Raw genomic sequence first — 24,191 nt, 5'->3', positions numbered from 1 at the left:
CTGCGTGTAAGTCGGATTTTTAAATCAGGAGCTGTATCATGTCCGTCTGGACAATGTGCAGTGGCTCTCCCTTAAAATAAATGCTTAAAAATCATCTGGATGATTCGCTGACTGTTTATACACAGGTCGGTTACTGTTGTATTTGCACCAACAATGTCCAAATTATGCCTTGACGGGTTGGTTGGCAAATGCTGCTGCCTATTCCATAGAAGGCCACAGTGGCTTTATAGCAAATGACGCATCATAACCGTTTAAGAAGGGACATTCATGCTCGAGTCAAAAGTAGACGAGGATAAAAGTTGAAATATTTTGAAAATGAAATGGTAAATTTTGTGAGAAAATTTTACAGTTTATACTGTATATACAGCACTGAACAAATCTATTAGAGCTTCTGACATGAAAGTGCTTTAATGTGGATGGACTCTTTTAGTTTCATTGAGCTCTCAGTGTTTTACCATTTTTGATAGAAATCAAACATTTCAAATTCAATGTATCTTTTAATCCCCAATTCTTTGGTATGGGCTTCTTCTCTAAGTCAAAAATTAATCGAGCATAATGTGTCTGTTCTATTTTTTTTCTGTTTTCATATGACAGGAGATAGGAAAATTCATGAATCACTACAATAACTACGTGTAAGCATTACAATAAAATAAAAAATAAAAATAAAACGTTTATATTGAGAGAAATTGGCTGTCACTTGTGTAACACTTTTCTACCTTTGCTACTCAAATCGCTTTCCTCATTTACCTACTGATGACGCAGCATCAGGGGCAGCTGGGGGTTCACTTTCTCTATCTTCGACAAGGTCACAATGACCCGAGATTGAACCACTAACTGACCCATGCCGCCCAAATACTGATATACTATCGTATAACATACTGACATATACAGAAACGTCTTATGAATGATGTTAATTTAGGGCTCATTTGGCATCCGATACATTTGTTAAATGGTTAAACGGTTATTTTACAAGAACACAGCCAGAAAAGAAAATTACAGTCTATATGCACTTTCTTGTTGGGTTTGTTCGATTATCTAATTAACTTCTCTTGTAATATTGCAACTTTTTTCTCCTAATACTACAACTCTGACTCTTTTCTCTCGTGAGTCATAGCACTGGAAATCAACAGCTCCATATGACAGCGTCTCCTACCTAGCCAGGGGTTGTTGATAACTGTCACACTGAATCAATGTGTCTTCCCCTGTAGCACATTCTCAACCTCAGTCAAGCTCCAACATTTACATGGCAGAACAGCCCTTAATTTTTTTCAAGTCATGTAATTCAGCATAACAACCGGGGCATTGATTTTTTTTGATTTTTTTTTAAACTCACGTTAAAAGCAGCGCTTATCTCTGTGATTGCTCCGTGTTCCGCCTACGGGCTGATTTTGCTTCGTACTGGGGCATTCGGGGACCTGTAAGTGAGCACTTGATGTCATTTGACTGAGGGCAAAATCTGGGACGGTGTTTTGGTGGCATTTTAAATGTGTCTGCTCGAGCATGAATATTTGTCTTCTGATCCATGCCGGAGACTTATTTACTGGCGAGTTTGCCTGACTTACTCACTGCAAGCTTCCAGTTAAAAGACATTGCCTCATATCACAGAAATTTAGGCGAAATATTCAGCACGCAGATACGATTTGGATGTGCAAATAGAGTGACTCATGCGGACACCACAAGGGCTGGTGTTCTTTTCATCTGGATCCGCCTCGTTTTGCAAGAAGGACAATATTGGATTGGTTGTGTTTACTCCAATAAAGAGCAGGCGAGCGCTGTCAAAAGCATGAGCTCACGGTCAAAATCACTGCTGCTCTCTGATAAATATTTGATGGTGTATTCTGATGCATGGGTAGATCCACCTCACACTATTATGGAGAGGTTGAGTTGATTCCAAGTAGTAGCGGTCTGCAGAAGGATACTCGGAGAGCTTTGACAGTGGCAACGAGCTGTAGTTTGACCCAGCCTTGTTTTCCAACTCCTTCTCCAGTTCTCTCTCTCTCTCTCTCAATTTTTTTAAAATTTTCATGAGAAAAGACTTTTTGTAGCGAATAGGAACATCAAGCTTCTTTTGCATCAGAAGGTGAGGGAGGTGCAATCAATGCTTGTAGAAATGCAAAAAAAAAACAAAAAAAAAAACTAGGATGTGCACTAAGAGCGCTGATCGAGTTCCATTTTTTCTTTTTCAGAATTCCAAACAATGCTCTTCGTTGAAATTAAATTTGTCAAACCAGGCTCAAATAATTGCTGAACCATTATTAATTGCACAATGTTTAAAGCTAAATTATGAACTGCCTGCCGTACATTTGTTCTATTTCAAAACACAGAGAGATGAATCCATTGTACCCATCCATCCATTTTCTCTCGTGCTTACCCTCATTCGAGTCATGTATGAGCTGGAGTCTGTTCCAGCGGACCTTGGGCGAGAGGCGGTGTACACCTTGGACTTGTTGGCAGTCAGTTGCAGAGCACATATAGACGAACAACGACCGTATTCACACTCACATTTACACGAGTCTTTCATGGACCTCCCGACCATGTTTTTGGAAAGTGGGGAGAAGCCAGAGGACTGTCAGAGACCCTTGCATGCACAGGGACAACATGCAAACCATTCACACGCCACATCCGCACCATCACCGAGTGGGAACCGATCCCACGCTGCCCACACACAAGTCCGGCGCGTGTGCCCCGACACCATCAGTGACCTGACCGAAATTGTTTTCTGGACACTGTGCAGAAAGATTTTCTGGCCTGTTTTGGCTGAACTTCAAATAGTTCCGTTGTAGTTTTGTATTTAGCGACATCAACATCAACAACTGGTGAAAACGGAAAGGAAAGTGTGTCAAAAATCACTGAAGAACGTCTCATTCTCAATGGGTCTAAAATAGATGCATAATTACAGAGTAGGCCGTGTCTTGATTAATCAGCTGTGATTGAAAAGTTAATTAGAATATGAATTACCTCCTAGAATAAGGGCTGCTTAGTAGTCATTTGAAGCAGCCTGTTTTGAATGTGAATGTGCACAACGTGAGTTCACTGGGTCCTAACGTTGCAACTAGCAAACCATTAACCTGTCATGAATTTTAAAACGGGTCTTGCATGTTCAAGCTTTCATATGCCCCGCTGCTGTCGTCTGCTCCTTTTGATAAACAATTAACAGAGCTAATGGAGAGATAAAAGAGACACGGGGAAGAAAGGCAGTGGGGTGGGGGTGGGGGGGGGGGGATGAGCTGTGCTGTGTTCTGTATTTTATAGCGCAGCTTTGTTTTGAAGGGATGCTGTGGTGCCAAGCCCACCGTTGTGTGTCAGCGTCCCGCGCGGGCAGTGGCTTTTGAAAGGGAGTCGTTTGTGCGGCTGTCCATTTATGTATTCTTACTTTGCTTATCATTCAAGATGTCAGCCAGAGCAACAGACTTGGCGGCCTTGGTATCAGGAAGAAGAGCCAACAAAGAATGGATATTTGAAAAAAAGTAGCAAACAAGATGTCAGCGAGACCTTGCACACTTGACTTGCACAGTTTAGCGAGGATGAAAACATATTCTTTGAGAAAGTGGAGTGTAATTTATCAGCTTGAAAGTTTCTTTCTTTCTGTTTTGTAATGTATTAGTTGTGACCTATGAGCCCGGAGCTGGCACGGATCTCTACTGCGTCCAAACTTTTGAGTTCTTATCGATTTTGTTACTTTTTTTTTTCATGTCTGCCCTTCACCCTGGGCTGCTTTCAAAACTTTTCATTAAATGATGATTTGGCTTGCCTGTTATTGGCTGGCAACCCGTTCGGGGTGTCCCCTGCCTACTGCCCAACGACAGCTGGGAGAGTGCTCCATCACACCCGCGACCCTTGTGAGGATAAAGCGGATTAGAAAATGGATGAGAAGATGGCTGGCTTGCCCAAACAGTCTTCAATAATTGTGAGCATTTTGTCAGATAAATATTTTGAGATGACGTGCACTGTAAATAATTGGCCTCATGAAAAAAACAATGTGATAATGTTTTTTTCCCACATTGTGCAATGGATCATTTTTGGGTAATATTCAATTTAATTTTTCGAACAATTGTTACATTGAAAAAGCTGCATTATCTGATTGAAAAGCAAGTCATGGTTGGTAGTTGCCTCTTCCCCTTGCAGAATTGCCCATCTTATCTTTTTGCCTTTGACTTTCGTCTTCACTCCTTTGCATCCACCTCCACTGGCCTTCACTAATGCCCTCTTCTCCTTTGCATCTCATTGCATAACCCGCTTGGCAAAGAGCCTAAGTCAATTTTCTCCTGTGTGGATAACGCTGCTTTCTTATTTGCTTTATGCAAATGACTCCATCCAATACTCGGGGCAACTGTTAAAAAAATAATTTTAAAAAAAAACTCCAAAAAACCGAATAAAAATATTTTAGTTACAGTTGTGCTCAAGTCGGCAGCTACCCAGCTGTGCGTTTTAGCTTTTAGGGGATGAACGTGCCTCTTGCATTCTGTGCAGCCCTCCTAATGTCGTTCTTCCTTCCAGAGTGCTTACAGAGCCTAATAAATCTGTTGTGTTGCTAATACAGTCACAGTCTAAACCAAACTTAGCAGCAAAGATGTTTAAGGATGTCTTCAAATAGGCTACAATAGGCGTTCGGTTGTAAAGGATCACTGCTCCCCGGAATTTATCATGCCAGCGATGTGCCGCCGCCTCCATTTTTCACAGAGATTGACAGTGAGGGCACTGAGCGGCAAGCAGAGACGGGGGGGGTTGTAAATCCAACACGCCCAAAGTCAGGCCAACCTTGAAAGGAGGCCACCGTGTTCGAAATGAGCTCGGGCGAGAACAAGATGCAAAGAAATGTGCGTGCACATTAGACAGAAGGAGGCAAGTTGTGGGATCGAGAGAATAAGAAGGAGATGTGAAAGGTAGAGGGGAGGTGAGTGGGCGAAGCTCTTTGCTTGGTAAACAAGGGGCTGCGGCACATTGGCCACATGATATCTTTCTCACTTCCCCTCCCTCCATCTTGCTCTCGCCTTTGTAGACTCCATCTTTCTCCTCCTCGCACAAACATGTCTTGTTGTGCTTGCTGTTAGGGAGGCTGAAAATGGGTCAAGGCTCAAGCAGACGTGTGTCTGATCCCCGCATAGAACAACATTGCAATCATGCCTAAATAGGCAAGCATGTACACAGTATAGGTTTATGGACAAACAAATTCGACATAAATCAATTCTTGAAATTCTTGATGGTTAATGTACAACAATAAATGTATGTACGGTATGGAGATGCTTTTTCACGATCACATACCTGTATAAGAATTTTAGCATCATCACCGTATTGGGAAATTGTTGTTATAATAAGGACTAGGCTTGTGGGAGCTAGGGCCAAAAGTTCAAATCCTACTGGAGTCCAAAATATTGGATATTGCGCCTGCTTGAGGTGCTGGTTTGCTTCCTGAACAATGCTGGGATGCTCTTGATCAACGCCAAAAACCTCTGGCATCTCTTCGAGAGCTGCATTGCTTTTGTGTGGTAGAAAACTGAGGTTCTGCGATCATGTGATTGTGCCTTGCACTGGTTTCACATAAAGATATATTTTCACGGAGTTTAGCGTAGAAACATCCATTTTTTTCCATTCGTTTTCTAATCTGCTGATCCTCACGAGGGTCACGGGCGTGCTGGAGCCTATCCCAGCTGTCATCGGGCAGTAGGCGGAGGACACCCTGAACTGGTTGCCAGCCAATCGCAGGTCACACATAGACAGACAAATATTTACGCTCACAATCACACCAAGGGACAATTTGGAGTGCCCAAACTGCCTGCCAGGCATGCAATGTAATGAGGTTTGATTGAGATTTTCAAGTGTTCATGAATAGTACTGTAGCTTTGGGATGCAAGTATCGCAAATCTTGAGCTGACATTTGGTTTCATGGTCTGGCCCTGTGAGGTTTATGGTTTCGGCAAGAAAGAATTCTTTCTTTTGGCTTTCTGTTTGATGCTTTTGAAGTCTCCCTCTTTGCTGTGGTGAAGGTTTGAGGACGTGATACATATTTGATAAGAATCGACAGATAGAAGGGTTACTGAGACAGAAGGGGAAGCAAATCGATCTCATGATGGTGCTCCCATAAGCATCTTAAACCTAAGGTCATCTGTAGCTCTCTTTCTTCTTGCTCTCATTTAGACAAACTCGTTTTGAAATATACCCTCGCTTTCATGTTTCTCCTCCAGAATAAAGTAATACAACATTCAGATGACGTAATGGAGTGGTTTCGTAATGTTAGCTACTAAAGCTAGCTAATAGCGAGCTACTATATGCTCTGTTACTTGTTATCTGGTTTTGGAATCCTTGTGGCGGCCCGGTAGTCCAGTGGTTAGCACGTCGACTTCACAGTGCAGAGGTACCGGGTTCAATTCCAGCTCCGGCCTCCCTGTGTGGAGTTTGCATGTTCTCCCCGGGCCTGCGTGGGTTTTCTCCGGGTACTCCGGTTTCCTCCCACATTCCAAAAAAAAACATGCATGGCAGGCTGATTGAACGCTCTAAATTGTCCCTAGGTGTGAATGTGAGCGTGGATGTTTGTTCGTCTCTGTGTGCCCTGCGATTGGCTGGCAACCGATTCAGGGTGTCCCCCGCCTACTGCCCGAAGACAGCTGGGATAGGCTCCAGCACCCCCCGCGACCCTAGTGAGGATCAAGCGGTTCGGAAAATGGATGGATGGATGGATATTGTTGTACTTTACATAACAGCCGTTGAACTTATTTTTGGTAACGACCCGGCACGATGGCTGTGGTTACCAGCTGATACGCCGCGCGGATAGACAAATTCAACAAATGTTGAAGCAGGCACTCTTCCATCATTGTTTCCTAACAAACAGTAGCAATATGGCAGCCGTTCGGCTGTTTGGGCAACGGATAATTAGGGTGCTGATGGCTGCACGCTTTGGGACACTGAGCAGCCTCTCGTCTTTAATGGGCAATTTGGCTTCCTGTGACGCGGGGATGCCCTCTTTTTTTCTTTTTTTTTTTTTAAAACTTGGACTGAGGGCAGATTTGAATTCAATGAAACTTGGTTTGGGAAATTGTGAACTGTTACATACTGTATGTTCGGTGTGGTATGGACAGGAAAGCATGATTTTTTTTACATAACATGTTCAGGTAGCAGTGATTTTGCCATCTCATTGAATAAAAACACAGCTTCATATTTTATGTCTGAATTTGGATGTATTGTCTGTTAAAGGAACATTGTTCACCCTGCCTGAGTTTATGGATTACTGCAAGGAAACACTGGCGAAAATGGACTGGAGTTGTGCCAGAATTAGCCTGGCACTAGGCCAAAGCACAGATTAGTCATGAGCATGGTGTTGGCTAATTACAGGCGGAACAAGCAATTAATTTCTGTTTATAAACGCTCCTGGATGTGGGATTTGAATGGCTGCTGTTTGTATCGGCTCTGTAGTTGCTGCGTGCGTTGGTGACAGGTGGCAAGTTTTGGGCTCAAGCCTTTCCATATGCTCCCTACTGGGGGTAAGTGGAGTCAAACTGGGTCCTTCGTCACATCCCGTATGCAAAAGTGTCTGATCCCATCTTAAAAGCGACTGATTAAAGTTTAAAAAGCCACTTAAAATTCAAATCACCCTGCGGACCTAAGAGGGATTTTTCACAAGATTTTTTTTATTTCTCTTGGCGTCATCTTCCATCCAATCAAGGATTAAGACACGGACTTATTCTGCTCCCAGGGTGGTAAATCTCGAAAAATACAGTAAATCGCATTGAGCCTCTTTAAAACTTTCACACAAAGCCCTGGTGTCTGCGGCCTCATGCTGGGCATCTGCAACACTGATTAGACATGATCCTGCTTTGAGAGCACCTGCTGGACACCAATCACATTGAGAGGCCCTGTTCACCAATGAAATGGAGATGCGCTCTCTCTCTCTCTCTCTCGCTCTATTTTTTTTTTTTTAATCCTACTCACAGCTAATTGTGGTGAGCCTGAGATTTAAACTTGGTCTTACTATGATGCTAGAATATTTTGGGAGCAGACCATGCATGTGTCCAGTCGTGGTTAAAAATGAATGAAAGGTGCAATGGAAATCTCAGGAAGTCAGTGGAGATTTGAGCAGTTGAAAATAATAATAATAATAATAATAATACAAATCAACTATCCAACCATGATGGAGCCTATCCCAGTTGTCTTCGGGCACTGAACCGGTTGCCAGTTAATCGCAGGGCACACACAGATGAACACACACAATCACACCTAGGGACAATTTAGAGTGGTCAATCAGCCTGCTATGCAGGTTTTTGGAATGTGGGAGGAAGCCGGAGTACCCGGAGAAAACCCACGCAGGCACGGGGAGAACAACATGCAAACTCCGCACACGAAGGCCGATTCCGGTGCATCTCTGCACTGTGAGGCCGGCGTGCTAGCCAGTCGACCACTGTGTCGCCCACAAATCAACTAATAAAATAAAATACAAAGCCAGCTGGGTGGCTTAATGGTGAGCTCATCTGCCTCACAGTCCTCTTGTGGGCACAGGAGCTTTATGTATCCTCTACTGTTGTTTCTCAGATTATCTAAGCACCCGACAATCACCTGCCTGCCGCCACCTCTGAAATCATCAGCTGAGTTGGCCGCAAGGTGACCTTGTATTGTTTTTAGGTGATGTATGAGACGTTAGAAATCAGTCCTTTTTCTTTAAGACTCATTTTCTCTCCTCATAGACCTTCTTTGTCATGAACCGTGACACAACCACACGCACACACACACACACACACGCGCACACACGCACAAACACACTCCCACGTGCTAGACTTGCAGCCTGTCATTGGCCTCACCTTGCCATGGACAGCAAGCATCCAAGATCTAACCACCCGAACTCCCTGCAGGCTGTTGCTTTAGCAGTTGTGAAAACAAGAAGCCAGTCAAATCTTGTCACAGTGCCACACACTGTAGATATAATTTCAAAGATGCCGACACCAGGTCTGTGCTCGGCTCTCAAACTATGCTTCCATAAAGGATGGAAGGATGCAGTTCTCGTTTGTGATCCCCACCAGCCCAGTTATTTGCGGTCACGTCATCACGAGGTGACAGCCGAAAGCCGAGTGGCCTTTTTGACAGACGCACCCTGCAATCTTCACATCAGCGTAGGAGCGGAGGCAGCCAATCAGAGGCGAGCGCTCATTGCCGCACATGCTTATCACCTGCATGCAGCTGCGGTCGTCCGTCGGAGGAGGTGAGGTATTGAGTGAGGAAGATGGGGGGGGGGGGGGGAAGAGGCAGAAAGAAGGAACGATGGGAAGGAAAGGGGGAAATTTGTCTTGTGGCGTAGCACAACCACATTGGCATCCCTCCCTTGCATCATTTGAGAGGTTTAAATTTGAAGACATATTTTTCATGTGGCTATATAATCCTCCTTTGTCATTTGGGGAGAATGAATGGAGGGAATCATTGTTTGCCGAGACTCGAGCAGCCTCGGCCTTGCAATTTTAAAAATGCAATTCGGAGCGGAGACATGCTTTGTAGCCCTCGTGAAATGAGAGGGGAGCGAGCGAGAAGCCGAGATAAGCTCAGTCTGAATTGATTTTCCCGTTACTTTCTGCTGTGCTTGAGTTTCCATGGCAACGTGGTCAGGTTCCTTCTGCTTCCTAGGGCAAGTGTAATTGTTGTCTTTCTCACAGCCAAACTCTCAACGTGCCTTCCTTTTCCTTAAATTCCAGTTCATTTGTCGTGGCTGTGGAGATACTTCTTCAGTCTCATAAAAAATATATATATATATTGTAATTGATAGGCTGACCGCTGAGCACCAATTCAATACATATAGACGAATGGTTTTTTTCTTCTTCCAGACCAACGTTAACTCATTCAGTACCACCCAATTCTAGACCAAGTCTGAAAAGACGTTTAAAAACATCTTTGGGAGTGAATGAGTTAATGAATACACCGTATCTCCTTCAATGACACTCACATGAAGGCAGGAGGAGACTCAGAAATCGCTGAGAATGTACACTTGGAAGTGTGATATATTTTATTTTTTTTAATTTGAGACACACCTTCAGCAATATTTTTATGCCATTAACTACCTCGGCTTCTGTGTTCCCGTTGACTCTGACATGAAACTATATGCTGTGTACCAAATCTCAATTCTTCAGCGCCTTATGAAGAGTCGGTTTGAAGAAAGCAGCACCTTCTCATGCTTCACTGTGTTGAACTGCTCTCGTCAGCATGGATACACGAGATGCACCGTCGCCTAACTCGCTCCACATCTTCCTGTTAAAACAAGTGGAAAAAGGAAAATTGGGAGCTACATTTTCGTGGATGCCTGGCGGATACATAAGCGCTGCATCACTCGCAGTTTCCTCTGAAGTAGGGAGAAATCTATTTGCTTGTAGAAGCTGCTTGCATAATCCTTTAGTTACACTTGCCAGCTGTGAGCAAAGATAGGGCACTGCAGGATTCGGCATGAATATCATTGGGAGGACAAAGAAATGGAACTGATAAGTGTTTTGCATAATCCAGGATAACTCAGAATCTGATTGTTTTTTTAAATCATGCTCAAATGAATGAAATCATTAATGAGAATGTGTTATTTTTGAAATGCTACCTCCAAAAATAACATCTTTACAAGCAAAAGTCTGAATTTTGTTGGATTTTGTTCAAGCCTTTTGAGGGAAAACATGTTTTTTTTTTTGGTCTGTTTTCAGTCCGTGTTCGAGATTTATAGTGAATGGGCGGAAGTCTTGTTTTGTGAAAATGTACCATCGCTATTCTCATGTCCATCCTTCATGTATTGCTTTCTCATTCACACAGTGGCCTTGTTCAGGAAAATATCCTTGAATATGTTGTTATCCATGTGAGAGAGAATTCCATACCATTCCATGACAAAAATCAGATCTCTTAAGAGCATCGAATGAAACTGATCACAATCAAATTATTATTTCCATTGCTTCTTTGTTAAGATGATCCACTCACTCAGGCAGTCTTGGTTTTCTTGATTTTCACGAAATGTCTGCCATGATGTGCCATGTTTTGGGTGAGCGTGTACAGCAAAGTCCCTCATACCCAAGTCACATTAACATTTGACTATGCGGAAGAAACAATAGAGATGTACATCATAAAAAGGGGGGAAGTCTTGACATACAAGATGACTGAAATATTGATGTGTTTGTGAGGTAGATGGCTGAAAAATCTGAGAAGGGTGAAAATGGGAGCTACACAAGAGAGAGCGCGGCATAGAGGGGCAGACATTGCCTGTGTGGCTAGCCTCTGAGGTGCTTGGACGCATACTCAAATGGAGTGGCATGAGTGTTGCATCTGAGGCGTTGAGAAGGCTTTACAGAGGCCAATCCTATTTTTACAGGAGAGACATATCTTGTTGCTACGCTCGCCGAGAAGGGCTCTTGCAGGTTGAAGAGGGCGGTTGCCACCCACTCAGGGATCTTATAACACCTTCAGATTGGACAGAAGACAAAATATTGGTTGGAGAAAAGGGAGGTGTTTCTCCTGTGTGGCATAATTCAATTGATTATTCATGATTTGATCCATTATACACTTAAAGGAACATGTTGACACCAGCCAAAATAGACTCTGGACTTATTCATTGCTTTTTGGCAGAGCTGTGAATGCAGTGTGACACATGTAGGTAGTCTGGAAAAGAGGAGCTACACAACGAGGGGTCTGTGTTTAGTACACTGTGGAACCTCTGAGGTTGGTAGGCTGGTAAGCGTCCACATTTTTTGTTTTTAAATGAGAAAAATAGTCAAACTGTCCGCTTTTATTGTTTGTTATTAACCTTTCACCTGTTGCTTTAAGTAACAGAAACATCCATCCATTTTCTGATCCGCTTTAACCTCACAAGGGTCGCGGAGCGTGCTGGAGCCCATCCCAGCCGTCTTCGGGCAGTAGGCGAGGCACACATTGAACCGGTTTCCAGCCAATCGCAGGGCACACAAAGACGAAAAGTACGCTCGAAGTGGACTCCAGCAAATCAGCTTCCGCCTCTGCCTTGTCAAGCAAAAGGGGCTCCGTTCATGCCAACATCCTCGGCGCAAACTGTCCGTTTCTACCTTCGCTAAATTGCTGGCATCTGTGAAAATACCCATACTTGTATAGCCCACCACTGCGTACAGTTAGACCACTTTTCTTGCCAGGCTTGTGCCGGAAACGAATATACCGTGGAGCCCCTCGAAGTTACTCAAACGTACAAGATTACAGCACCCGAACGAGTCAGTCAGATTGTCTTGAGGTCATGTTTTACATGTTGTCTCATCCAGATGTCATCAATTACACGTCAGATTAAGACGACTGGTGTCGGATTAGCCAATCCTTAGCCAGAAACATTCTCGATTAGATTATAGTATATGGACATCTGGGTTGCTGCAATGGCTCTGCTGGAGCAAAATAGCGTTAATTCAGCGAAACAGTACACACACTTGTAATCAGCCACCGGACGGGAAGGGTGGGTGGATGGACGAGTCAGTCTGAGAAAGTCATTTTTACAATTTCCAAATTACGCTAGCAACTGACGTTACTACAAACGCTCAGTATAAAGTCCCATGTCCAGGGTAAAATGGGGGTTGTGTACATCTTCATATTGTACCAGTATTGTGTGCGAGTTTGTCTCTGCGGGTGATCAGTCCGCGAGTACAGACAACTGTCCCTGCTAATAATAATGGTTATTTCCTCTCTCTTTGCTTAAAGTTTATGCATGGCCTTCCTGGCAATTTAGTGTTCCATTAACCTGCCATGCATGTTTTTGGAATGTGAGAGGGAAGCGGAGTACCCGGAGAAAACCCACGCAAGCACGGGGAGAAAATGCAAACTCCTCACAGGAAGGCCGTAGCAGTAATCGAACTCTGCATCTCAGCGCTGTGAGGCTGACGTACTAACCAGTCGCCCACCGTGCCACCGACAGTAGCATTTAAGAACTGAGAAAATTATGCCCATGGGAGAAGGAAGGTGTCAATTTATGGGAGGCATTTATTTGTGTTAAGTGGATGAGGCAGCCAATGTCTGTTAGCGTGACGGATACTATTTGAGGAAACGCAGCAATGGTAGATGTGATTGGTGATACACACGGGCTGGACATCACCCCGCACATTAACTGCTGCTGCTGTTGTGAATTGTTTGAGCGCGTCAGCAGATTTTGCATGGGGATGATTTAAGCCGAACAAATACGTGACACACCTCTTGTGATGAGTGATGAGGATCCTGATATTTGACATCATTGAAGGTGACAGCGTGATTTGCTGTGGGTCGATGCAGGAGGGGGCCCATCTTTGTGACGCTTTCAGGCATGAGTATTGATGGCTTCGCTGACTCCTCAACTGTTTGTCATGGTCGACCACCCCAAATAATTTACATAGCATCCCCAAACCCAACTGGACTGTCGCTGCATGCGGCATGCCAAAGTGTATACACGCATGCGTGATTCTAGTTGCGTTTGTCACATTGTTTCCTGAGGTGTGTGCATGTGTGCCATGGCTGATTCAAGTTAACCCCTTTGAGGTATCTGGTGCACCCTGCCCCCTGTATGTCCCATCCCCCACCCCCCTCTACCCTTCAATCACTCCATTCCTTTTCTCCTTCCTCCTGGCGTGCTGACAGAACAGGAGAATGCTCCCTCAAGGTCTCACATTCACCCCCGTTACCCCCCACCAACCCCCCCCCCCCCCACACACACCCACCGCCGCACTCCCACCCCTCCCTCATAGTCTCACATTCGACCCCCCACCCCACCCGCTCCCACTCCCGAGGGTGGCGTTTCCACGGAAACGGTGTCAGAGTTGACTGGGTGGCTGCAGATAGATGGCTGCCCTTTATCGGACTGAACCACCGTGTTATTGAAAGCAACCAGACTGGGCCAATGCAAACATACACACCCCTCTCTTCTCACTCTCAATGGTCCTTTCCATTCAACCCAGGCAGAGAGTGAGCCTGTTTGTATGCATTTTTTTTCTTCTCATTTATGTATCTGAGCCTATTACTGCCTATGCACTGAAATATCAGTGCAGACTGATCAGCACTTTGTATGATTGAACTGGACTGAACTGGATTGGGGAGCTTCACCGTGGAAAATCTCGATTCCCCGTGTGTCCTTGACAGAGAAACAAAATGGAGACAGAGCTTTTCTTTGCATTGTCTCCCGCCTCTTTGAAGGCATCGTGCTCCGGTCAGACTGAATTTGATCCATCATTTTCAACGACTGTATTACACCACCCAGATATACGACTTCAGTAACCGCCGATTAAATAATTGAAATGCAAACAGTTGCGATGTGGAATTGAGGCCACACATGAATCACAAGGCAAAGCGGATGCTCTGTTATCAAAGTGAAGCTTTGTGATTCTTGGCTCCCGTAATAATAATGACCCATCCATCCAACCGTCCATCCAATCATGACATAAAAACAAACAAATACTGTCATTGCTCTCTAAAATTGTTAATGTCACTGGGGCATATTTTCTATTTCTAATACATGTAGAGTCATTTCATTTCACATAAACTAACAGTTAGTTTTTGGACACTCTTTCTCATGTTCCTGAATGAGAAACCATGTCTAAATATTGTAATTTACATACAAAACTATTTTGTACTTCTTCACCAGACTGACAGCAGTCCTTGAAAAGACATACAAATTTTGCGATATGTGTATCAATGAGCGAGTCAAATAAATTAAAACATGCTATATTAGTTTCCACTCACACAAAGCAATTCTCGTGGTGTCAAGGATAAAATGCGTTGGAAATTCTAAGGTTGCCCTTGGTGTTGTACTTGCAAGAATGCACTGAAACACACTAAAATTCTGACCTTGTAACAATGTTCAGGTGAGCATGAGCAAGTCAGATATGCGGCGTGAATCTCAGCGGCGTTACAGATTTGTAATTAAAGTAAAAGCTGAATACTTCGTATTTGGTTTTTAGTCTTGTAAGACAGTGAAAAAAAAGTTACATTTTTACTGAAAACATTGGGTGTACAGTTAATAAAAAATTTGGGATCTCGACAGCTGACCCAAGAACGGATTGTTTTCTATTCATTACCGGGTATGTTTTATTTCTTATTTGCACATCGTATTTCACACAGTGACTCTACTGCATACTCTACCTTGCAAGGTCCTTTTCAATTCACATGAAATTAAAACAAACAAACAAACAAAAAACAAACCCTAATTAAGACAGCTACAGTTTGATCATTTCTATAAAACATCATAGCAGCGAGCCTGTATCTTACCCCCCCCCCCCACCCCCCCACACACACACGCACACATTTGCAGCATTATATACAGTAAGTGATTACCTCTGACTGATCCAGACTAAGTTTAGTAGCATGCAATAATCCATCGAAACAGCATATGGGCTAGCCAGAGGGAGCAGGATCAGACATCCAGAGTAAAATTAAGATACGGCAAGGGTCTGCAGTTTTCCAGGGGGTGGGTTGGGATGAATCAGGGGATGCTGCTTTTCTGCGTGTGTTCCAATGATGTGGCAAGACATCAAAAGGTTGATTTTCGTGTGAGTGACATGTATGCAGGTCAGAGTCTTGTCCCAGAAGAAAGGGGTGTTTGCAAAAAGACGCTCTTTGCTGTGAAGTGGTCATCATAATAGCATCAGTTGTTTGATGATGAGGGCATGCGCATCGTAAAAAGCCTTTTCCCTCATTTGGATAACACCCTCGCCTCAGAAAGTCAATTTTGTCATCATTTCATCTTTTCTTTGGCACCAAGGTATTTTTTTCCTGCTTGATTTACATCAGTAAACCTCGGTAAGCAAGGCATTGTAATGCCCAATTGGACGGTAATGAGCTGTCGCATTATGCAGAGTGCTGGGGTTCAAGCTTATTAGTTGCTTGGTTGCCCATAACATTTTCCTGTCTTCCTTCTGTTACTTGAGTGCTGCATGTTGTCAATGAAATCTCTCTCCTCTCTCTCCCCCCCCCCCCCCCCCCCGGCTGCTTCATCCCTATTCTTCTCAGCCATACCCTCTCACACCCGCACACTCTCGCTCCAGGCTAAAAATAGTCCGCTATTATCCGGGAGGCCGAGGCCATGTGGAGTGAGGCAGCGATCGGCACGGCGGCCATTGCGCATCAAGAGTCGCAATTGCTGTCACGCTGCTAATAGTCAAAAGCTTCTCTCCAGAAAGGAGAATTCTGTTCTGGCATCGTCGAAATGAAAAGTTCTTACAACCAAACACTACACTTGTACACACACTCAGAAGATGTGATCATTTGCAATCATTCAGAAATGGATAGGCCTGTATCTTTAAATGCAAGTACTCCTTCGATTTTCCCAAGGACACGGGATGCCGTGTTCCACTCGTTTCAAGTTAAATGGGCCCATGTCGTCGATCCTCTACGGACAAGTCTGCAAGGTAAATATATTTCTCTGTGGTGCCTGTGTTCAAGTAGCACCACGCCGCCGCCGCACGACCTTCAGGCCTCCTTGTGATATCACATTTTCACGTGGCAGTCAAAGGCGGCGGCGGCGGCGCGCTGCTCCCTGCAACAAATGACTCTCAGCAGATAAAAGGGAAACCTTTTCCGTGTCTGATTTGCGATGCTCGGTGCGGATGTGATCTAAGGGCCATCACGTTGCCGCTCTTCTCTTTTCTTCTCGGAATTATGCACTTTGTTTCGGTCCCCCCTTGCACGTGCACATTGTCAAAGGAATCCCTCTCACATTAGACAAAAGCAAACAGCTAGCAGCCGCTTGCTGTTTGATCGTCTTGCCTGCAGGTGTTTCCCAGGAAAATTATGACTTGCAGATGCTGCCAGAGGGTAAACGCACTGCATTTGTACCAGAACCTTTCCCTACAAATCAGTTGAACTGATGCCATTGGAATATTCACATTCCCTCTGACAGTGTCATTGGGATGATTCTTTTCACAAGTTGTCACATTCTGAAACAGGCAATAGAGGAACATCTGGAAGTGTGAGGCTGGCTGTCATTACCCCGCATGAACGCGTGTGCCATCATTATCTTGTTGACTGACTGACTGACAGCGGTGTCTGATTAACATATTGACTGTAATTGACTGTCCGGCTGACCCTCGAAATGACTGACTTAAGTGTAGACTTATTGAGGCTGGTCGCTAGCACAGCCACAATGTCTGCGCCCTGACTTAATCATTAACGACGGACCCATTGGGACTCTACTCCCAATCCGATTGACTCATCACAGCTCAAAGGAAGCGCGCCACTGATATCAGCGTGACCGGTCAAATGACGACCGCATTTCCATTTTTTTCCCATTAACTTTGATATCAAAGGAAATGGTCAAATATTAAAATTGCATGAGCCTAAATTGGAAATGTTACACCCCGCCTACTCCCTGACATTCCCGCGCACCAAGAGAGGTGGACTAATTTCTCTTGCCCCTTCTTTTGATAACTACTCCAACTCAAATATTGTATTCATAGCAATACCGATTATGTTGCGATTGGCCGGTTGGCAAAAATATATATTTGTAATAATTTTATCGCATCATAAAGATGCAATTGTACAAATACTCCCACCCTATACACCCCCCCCCCCCCGACTAGATTGTCCGGGCATCTATGGAAGGAAATTCTGTACAAGGTTTCCTAACCATGTTTGAGACCAACCACACTGAAAAAAATGGTGTGTTGAATTTAGCCAATTTTAATTTGTTAGGTGGCTGCACACAATACAATTATCTCTACTCAGATGCATTTTTTAAGTCGAACTGTCGTCTACTTGAACACTGCAACTGGATCCAGATGATTTTTTTCCGTGCAATAAAATTGGCTAAATTCAACACACATTTTTTTTCAGTGCATCCATGATTTAGTTTTTTTCATTCTATTTTAGTTTGGGGTTAATTTTCAAGTGTCAACTATTTTTCATCATCTGTAACATTAAATTGACCCGGCAAGGACACTGTGTGCAATGTATTCATGTAACCGTATCATTTTGGTCCCGTGAGTAGATCTCTGGTGGTTTGATTACCTCATTTGACCACATGGGAGCTTTGATATATATCAGTAGGACGCAGAACAGATGTACTCAATTGCGCACAACAACCACACCAATAATCCTGTTAAAATAAAAACTCAAGAGTATCTGTACAATCTCTTTGTCAAAGTATTTTAACACAATTCTTTATTTCATCAGAGCTTTGATTTCTACGTGATTTTTCTCGCGTGATTTCTACTGTTGATTTACGCAGTAGTCACGGTCAATTCAATTCTGATAGTCCATTTCCATTTTCGTGGTATTTAGAAATGCAAAGCACTGATACTGGGGTTTGTGGAGGCTTGCATGACATGTCTCAGTGGAGACATTTGGTGGCAGTAGAGTGCGGAGGCTGAAGTGGAAATGTCCACCGTTACCACCGCATCGCATGGTCATGTTTTGTTATAAGACATGATCATCGGGTCATGATCATCTGTTTTTCAATTTTAATTCAACCTTCAATCTTGCAAACGGGTACATATTGTGCCTTCTAAAAGGCAGGTCGTGTTTCAATTCATGGTGACTTCCCTGTTGTTGAGGGCTCCCCAGTGTGTTTGGGCCTATGGAGCCAAGTGGTTACATTCGTGTATGGATGTAACCATGCATGTGCATGTGCGGTGACTCATTAACCACATCACTGAAATCTGTCCGCGACAGCTGCTCCATAATCAGATTAGTGTCTCAATTTGGGCGTGTTGTGTTTTTGTGTGTGTTAATGTCTGATTGTCTGGTCATTTCCACTTGGAAAAGCTCCGCTGATCTGCTCCGCGAGCATATCTGGCTATGTCAGCGGATGTAACCGGACAGCAGCCTCTCTGGTTGAGCACAATCCATTCTGCCATGTAAATGGAAATTTTCAGGGTCAGACTGTTGTCGTCATTAAAACGTCATGGGGCAAATTCAACACTCCTAACTGTCAGGCAAGAGTAAAAAATGCTTTTTCTAAATTAAAAAAAAAAAAATCTGTGTGTGTGTGTGTGAGGTGACACTACCCTTTCTCTTGGGTGTCTGGCTCAGTGGTTGAGTGGTTGTTTCCCAACCCAGAGGTTGTGGGTTCAATGCCTCATCCTTGTGACCATGTCAAAGTGTCCTTGAGCAACATACTGAACCTCCAGATGCTACGTCATCAGTAGGTCAGTGTGAAGCTCTTTGGATGCCTTAATTGGTTGAAAAGGCGCTATACAAGTGAAAGACCATTTACTAGTTAATAATACTACTGTACTAATAATAAATAATAGATCATTTCCTCTTCTCATGTTCTTGTTGTGTGTGCTTCTGCTTCAAAAGAAAAAGCGAAAATGAACCCAGAGTTAAACCTTGAAATGCCCACTTCATACTCGTGCACTGTATGTTGGTGCATTTGCGTGACTTTAGAGACACATTCTTAGTTTTTTGGTTTTTGGGGTGGAGGGGGGTACATGTTTGCACTTTTTTCCCATTTTTATTTGATAATCATAGAGACATTCAATGTTACTAATTTTACCATATGAACTGTCAGTCTGAGTGTATTCATATGGCCCTGGTCTGTCCTCATGACTGTACACATACACACACTCTTTGAAGCCAATACAGATGAATTTAAGAGCAAATGTAGCATGTCAATGTGTTGCACGGTCTGCTTTTACACATTCTGCTTCATTTCATACAGAGCATGTGCATCTGTTCCTTTCTGATGCATCTGTCATTTTTCATGTTCCTCCCCTCCCATTAGGTGCAAATTAATGTACAGAAGGACTGTGCATGCTTTGTAGCTTTGCCTTCGGACCCTTTCATCACAACGTGGCTACTTTTTTGGACTCATATGTGACTCTATTAATGGTATTTTTTTCCTCTGGGTGGGTGGACTTTATTGTATTTTATCTTGAATCCATTTAATATTTTTTCCCCATCTTGAATAGGTAAAGAAATCAACAGTTCTCAGTATTGGTTGATATGAAATCAGTCACTGTTTTGCTGTTTCTCAGAAATAAACCAAATGACTTTCTTTCAAATGATCTTTCATTTGGTTGATCAGAAATTGTATGTATATAAAGTACTAGTGGCATTGTTTACTTGTTATCATATCGGTGAATACTCAAGAGTTCAGTCTTCATACTAGTATCGCTCTGAAAAAGTGGTTCCAACCCTCTCTTTCAGCATTACGTTCGAAAAACATAAGGCTGACATGAAAATGACGCTAGTATGTATTGAGGACTAATACCTGCTTTCTGCCAGCTATCATGTTTGACCTGCAGTCACACACCCCACTGTTTGAAACGGAAATTGAACCCGTGACCTGAACCAAATGATATTTCTAGGCCAGCTGGGTGCTCTTGTGCACGTGCGTGTGTGTGTGTGTGTGTGTGTGTGTGTGTGTGTGTGTGTGTTTGTGTTTTTTATGCCTCCGGTGTGGCCAGTGTGGCCACCACAAGGGTATTGTGTCACCTCCCAGCTGCTCTTGATCAAAGTCTTCCAGAACGATGTGGCATTGCAAAAGGTCATCCGCACCACACGAGGCAGCATCCCCTTGCCACTTCACTGTTTGCTCGATGTCTTTTTAGAATGTCTTCTGGTGGTAGACTGTATTTCCTTTTTTTTTTTAAATGTATTTATTTTTTTAAATGAAGTTGTAACACCACTCGTTTGAAGACTGGGTTACGCGTCAAAGCTTCAAAACAATTTTCTTCATTGGTTGACAATGCTCTCATATACTGCCCTTGGCACTTGCTTCTTCTTTACCGTAAGTCGGCGATCTAAAGGGACGGATGGCAGTATTCCAGTTGGCTCCACGAACATGTCAATCACTTGGGTCTAATCTTAGCTCCCCTCCGACAGCAAGCACATTGTGTGCGTCTAGTTCCCGTGAAATAGATAAGACCCTTAATGGATCACCAACTCAATTACATTCCCCCGTCTGTTTTCCATTTGGTTTCATCTCTGGTCTGTCCAGTTATGTTTGTTCTTTACTTTTGATATCCTTTGCTTGCATTCCCCCCTTTCCGCTAACACCCATGAGCCAGAATGCTTCAGTGTTTTCGATCAAATCAAGCCACATTCATCACCGAGCGACCAACAATACTTTACGACTGAAAATCTGCAATAGAGCACCGTCAAGGGCCGCCATGTTTTCATGACCCGTGACACAACATGCACAGGTACATATAGCTCCCGACCATTCCGTCAATCATTTGCTACTAACCAGCTCATCTTCGCCTTACAGTCCTGCCTTAATGAGACCACTGGAGGACAGAGGCGAGAGTAGCAAGGGAAGCGAAGAAGAAATGCCTACTCTGAGAAAAAGAGTTACGTCACATGGGAGATAAGATGGATGGAGGCAGCCATTGTATTGTCTCTCGTCAATTGACCAACAAAAACAAAAGCAAGTGCCCCACATGCACCTTTGCATGCATCGTTTTTTTGAGGCGGGAGTGTTATTCATGAAATTTGACGACAATTCACATCCATGTGCTACTCTTTGAGTTGAGCTTGTTCGAAAAAATTTGCATCTTGACAGTCAGGTCGTTATCGAAACTTCCACCAGTTACCGAAGTCGCACATCAATTTTCAATTTTCGCTTTCAAAACATTTTACCATATGGCAACACACCACAGTGTACATCAAACATTACGATTGGCAGAGGTGAAGATGATATCTAACGCGAGTGAATGTATTGAACCGAGATTGCATCATGGACAATAACACAGGACTGTGTGAACGCCGCCTCGCCGCATCCAGTTGAATACCAGACTGACGAAAAAGAGAAATAGACGAGTGAGAGGGACACCAATCTGGTTAAGTGATTTTAACATCTGTTCTTTTATGTAGTGGAAACGTCTCTCCGTCTGACGCGCCGCCATAAAAGGCCTAAACGAAGTGAACGAGGCCTCTGGGCTTAGCACAGATTGCCAATTATAAACCTCAACATTTCAGAAGACCTTTAGCCATGCAGGTTGTTCATGTGGGAGCAGCGCATCTGCCAAATGTTAATAGGCCAGGCTCGTCGACTGCAATATGAGGCCGTGTAACAGGTGATGTGAGGCTCTCAAGTGTACATCATGTACGTGTACTTTGACATGGACGCGTTGTGGTTTGACTCCGTTCAGTGCCGAGCATTTATCTTGGGTATTTGCAGATGTCAATACCAAAAGACACGACACGAGGTTAGAGTTTCTTTCTATAAACACCAACCTGTTAGGCCTCTTCTACGTGTGAGCTATTTATCCGAGCTTTATTATAAAAAAAAACATGACACAGTCAGTTTTATATTCAATCGGAATGTCATGACCAAACAATTTGAGTCTGCAACACATGTGTTCATTTTACAAAAGTTTTCATTTGACATTAGAACAACTTCATGGTCGTGCTTGACTTTGGAAGCGCTGCTGTTTTTTCAGTTCTGGAACACACCCACATGAATTAATTAATATTCTCTTGGCAAAGTGGTGATTTTGTTCTTTGGATCATTCTCTTAATTCTGTCATTGACGGTGGTAAATTCATTTATATACAACATGTAGGGCGGCCCGGTAGTCCAGTGGTTAGCACGTCGGCTTCACAGTGCAGAGGTACCGGGTTCGATTCCAGCTCCGGCCTCCCTGTGTGGAGTTTGCATGTTCTCCCCGGGCCTGCGTGGGTTTTCTCCGGGTGCTCCGGTTTCCTCCCACATTCCAAAAACATGCATGTCAGGCTGATTGGACGCTCTAAAATTGTCCCTAGGTGTGAGTGTGGGCGTGGATGGTTATTCGTCTCTGTGTGCCCTGCGATTGGCTGGCAACTGATTCAGGGTGTCCCCCGCCTACTGCCCGGAGATGGCTGGGATAGGCTCCAGCACCCCCCGCGACCCTAGTGAGGATCAAGCGGTTCGGAAAATGGATGGATGGATGGATACAACATGTACAGCCACTGTGCTACACGACCAAAGGAAAAACACCACTATCTGCATCATGAATGACGAACATCCCCGAAATGGCTCCACCAGACCCGACCGTCTTTCCCCCTGCGATTCTGTTCACCGCTTAACCAATAAACTTCCCTTGTCAATATTTGCCATCGTCTGTCTCTGTCGTTTCATCAGCTGCCTTTGACGCGCTTGTGTTTCTCACCGTCCACTTAATTAGTCACATCGCTCTGCTTAATTCAATCAAGTGGAAGGAAGTTGCAATCTCAAGTAGATCAAATTAAGATCCATGCACATCCTGGAGGGTGTCACTCGTGCTCACTGTGGCAACAGTGTTCCTGCCTGCCTTAGTTTGAAGCTTGTCATCATCTGTAAAATGAAATACGAAGCTGAAACTCATCTCTGTCGGACTGGTTAAGTGGGTGACTGTCTAAGTTACCGGTCAAAAGAGACGACTCATCAACACACACCTTCAGGCAAGTGCTCTTATGAGGCTATTACGCAAGGGAATTGTGTGGAGAAAGTAAGCGCTTCAAGCTATTCAAAAGAGTTAGCAGTGGCATACAGTCGGTGCAGCATTTATATGCACTCAACAAACTTATTGTCAAACACAAACCAAACGTTTTGGGACTTGAAAGAGTGCCTGTACGGTAAATAAGATTTTATTTTGATGACAGTTTGTTTGGGTCCACTGGTTAGCACGCACGCCTCACGGTGCAGCAGTTCAGGGTTTTCGGTTCCGGCTCTTGCCTTCATATGTGGACTTTGCATGTACTCCCCGTGCAAGCGTGGCTTTTCTCCGGGTACTCCGGTTACGTCCCAAATTCCAAAAACATACATGGCAGGTTAATGGAACACACTAAATTGTCCCTAGGTGTGATTGTGAGTGCAAATGGTTGTTTGTCTGTGTGTGCCCTGTGATTGGCTGCCAACCGGTTCAGGGTGTCCCCTGCCTACTGCCCGAAGACGGCTGGGAAAGGCTCCAGCATACCCGTGACCCTTGTGAGCATAAGCAGATTAGAAAATGGATGGATGGACAGTCTGATCCTGAATATCAAATTCCCGTTATCACCTCCGGAAAAATGCTGACAAATCTGAGGCCAACCTGCATCCCAAAATGGATTTTGTTTGGCCTTTACGGGTTACACATTATAGCATATGAGCATGCATTACAAAGTCAATCTTGAATTAGTAACTTAAACTGAAGGAACATTTAACATTAGAATATTATTATGAAAATATCAACCTGGCCGTGGAAGGTTTTGTTTCATGTTTGTCAACTAACAAAGCAGCTCCAATTAGGAGGTTCAGATCAAAGTTGCTGCATGATGACCAGCTCTCCATCACTGGAAATAACAAGAGAGTCACTGGAGTATTCTTCTTGCCGTGCTTTCTTC

General features: G+C 43.9%; 1 protein-coding gene across 2 annotated transcripts in view; it reads left to right on the top strand.

Annotated features, from left to right (window-relative positions):
* The window catches only part of dscamb (Down syndrome cell adhesion molecule b), a 76,568-nt gene that overhangs the window by 14,442 nt on the left and 37,935 nt on the right, over nt 1-24,191 (top strand). The gene's annotated exons all lie outside the window — the stretch shown is intronic.

This window comes from Hippocampus guttulatus, chromosome 12 (assembly GCF_054856545.1).
Source record: "Hippocampus guttulatus isolate MCC_2025c chromosome 12, RoL_Hgut_1.0, whole genome shotgun sequence".
Taxonomy (NCBI): domain Eukaryota; kingdom Metazoa; phylum Chordata; class Actinopteri; order Syngnathiformes; family Syngnathidae; genus Hippocampus; species Hippocampus guttulatus.
The sequence above is the reverse complement of the archived record's forward strand: the minus strand, read 5'-3'. Positions and strand labels throughout refer to the sequence as shown.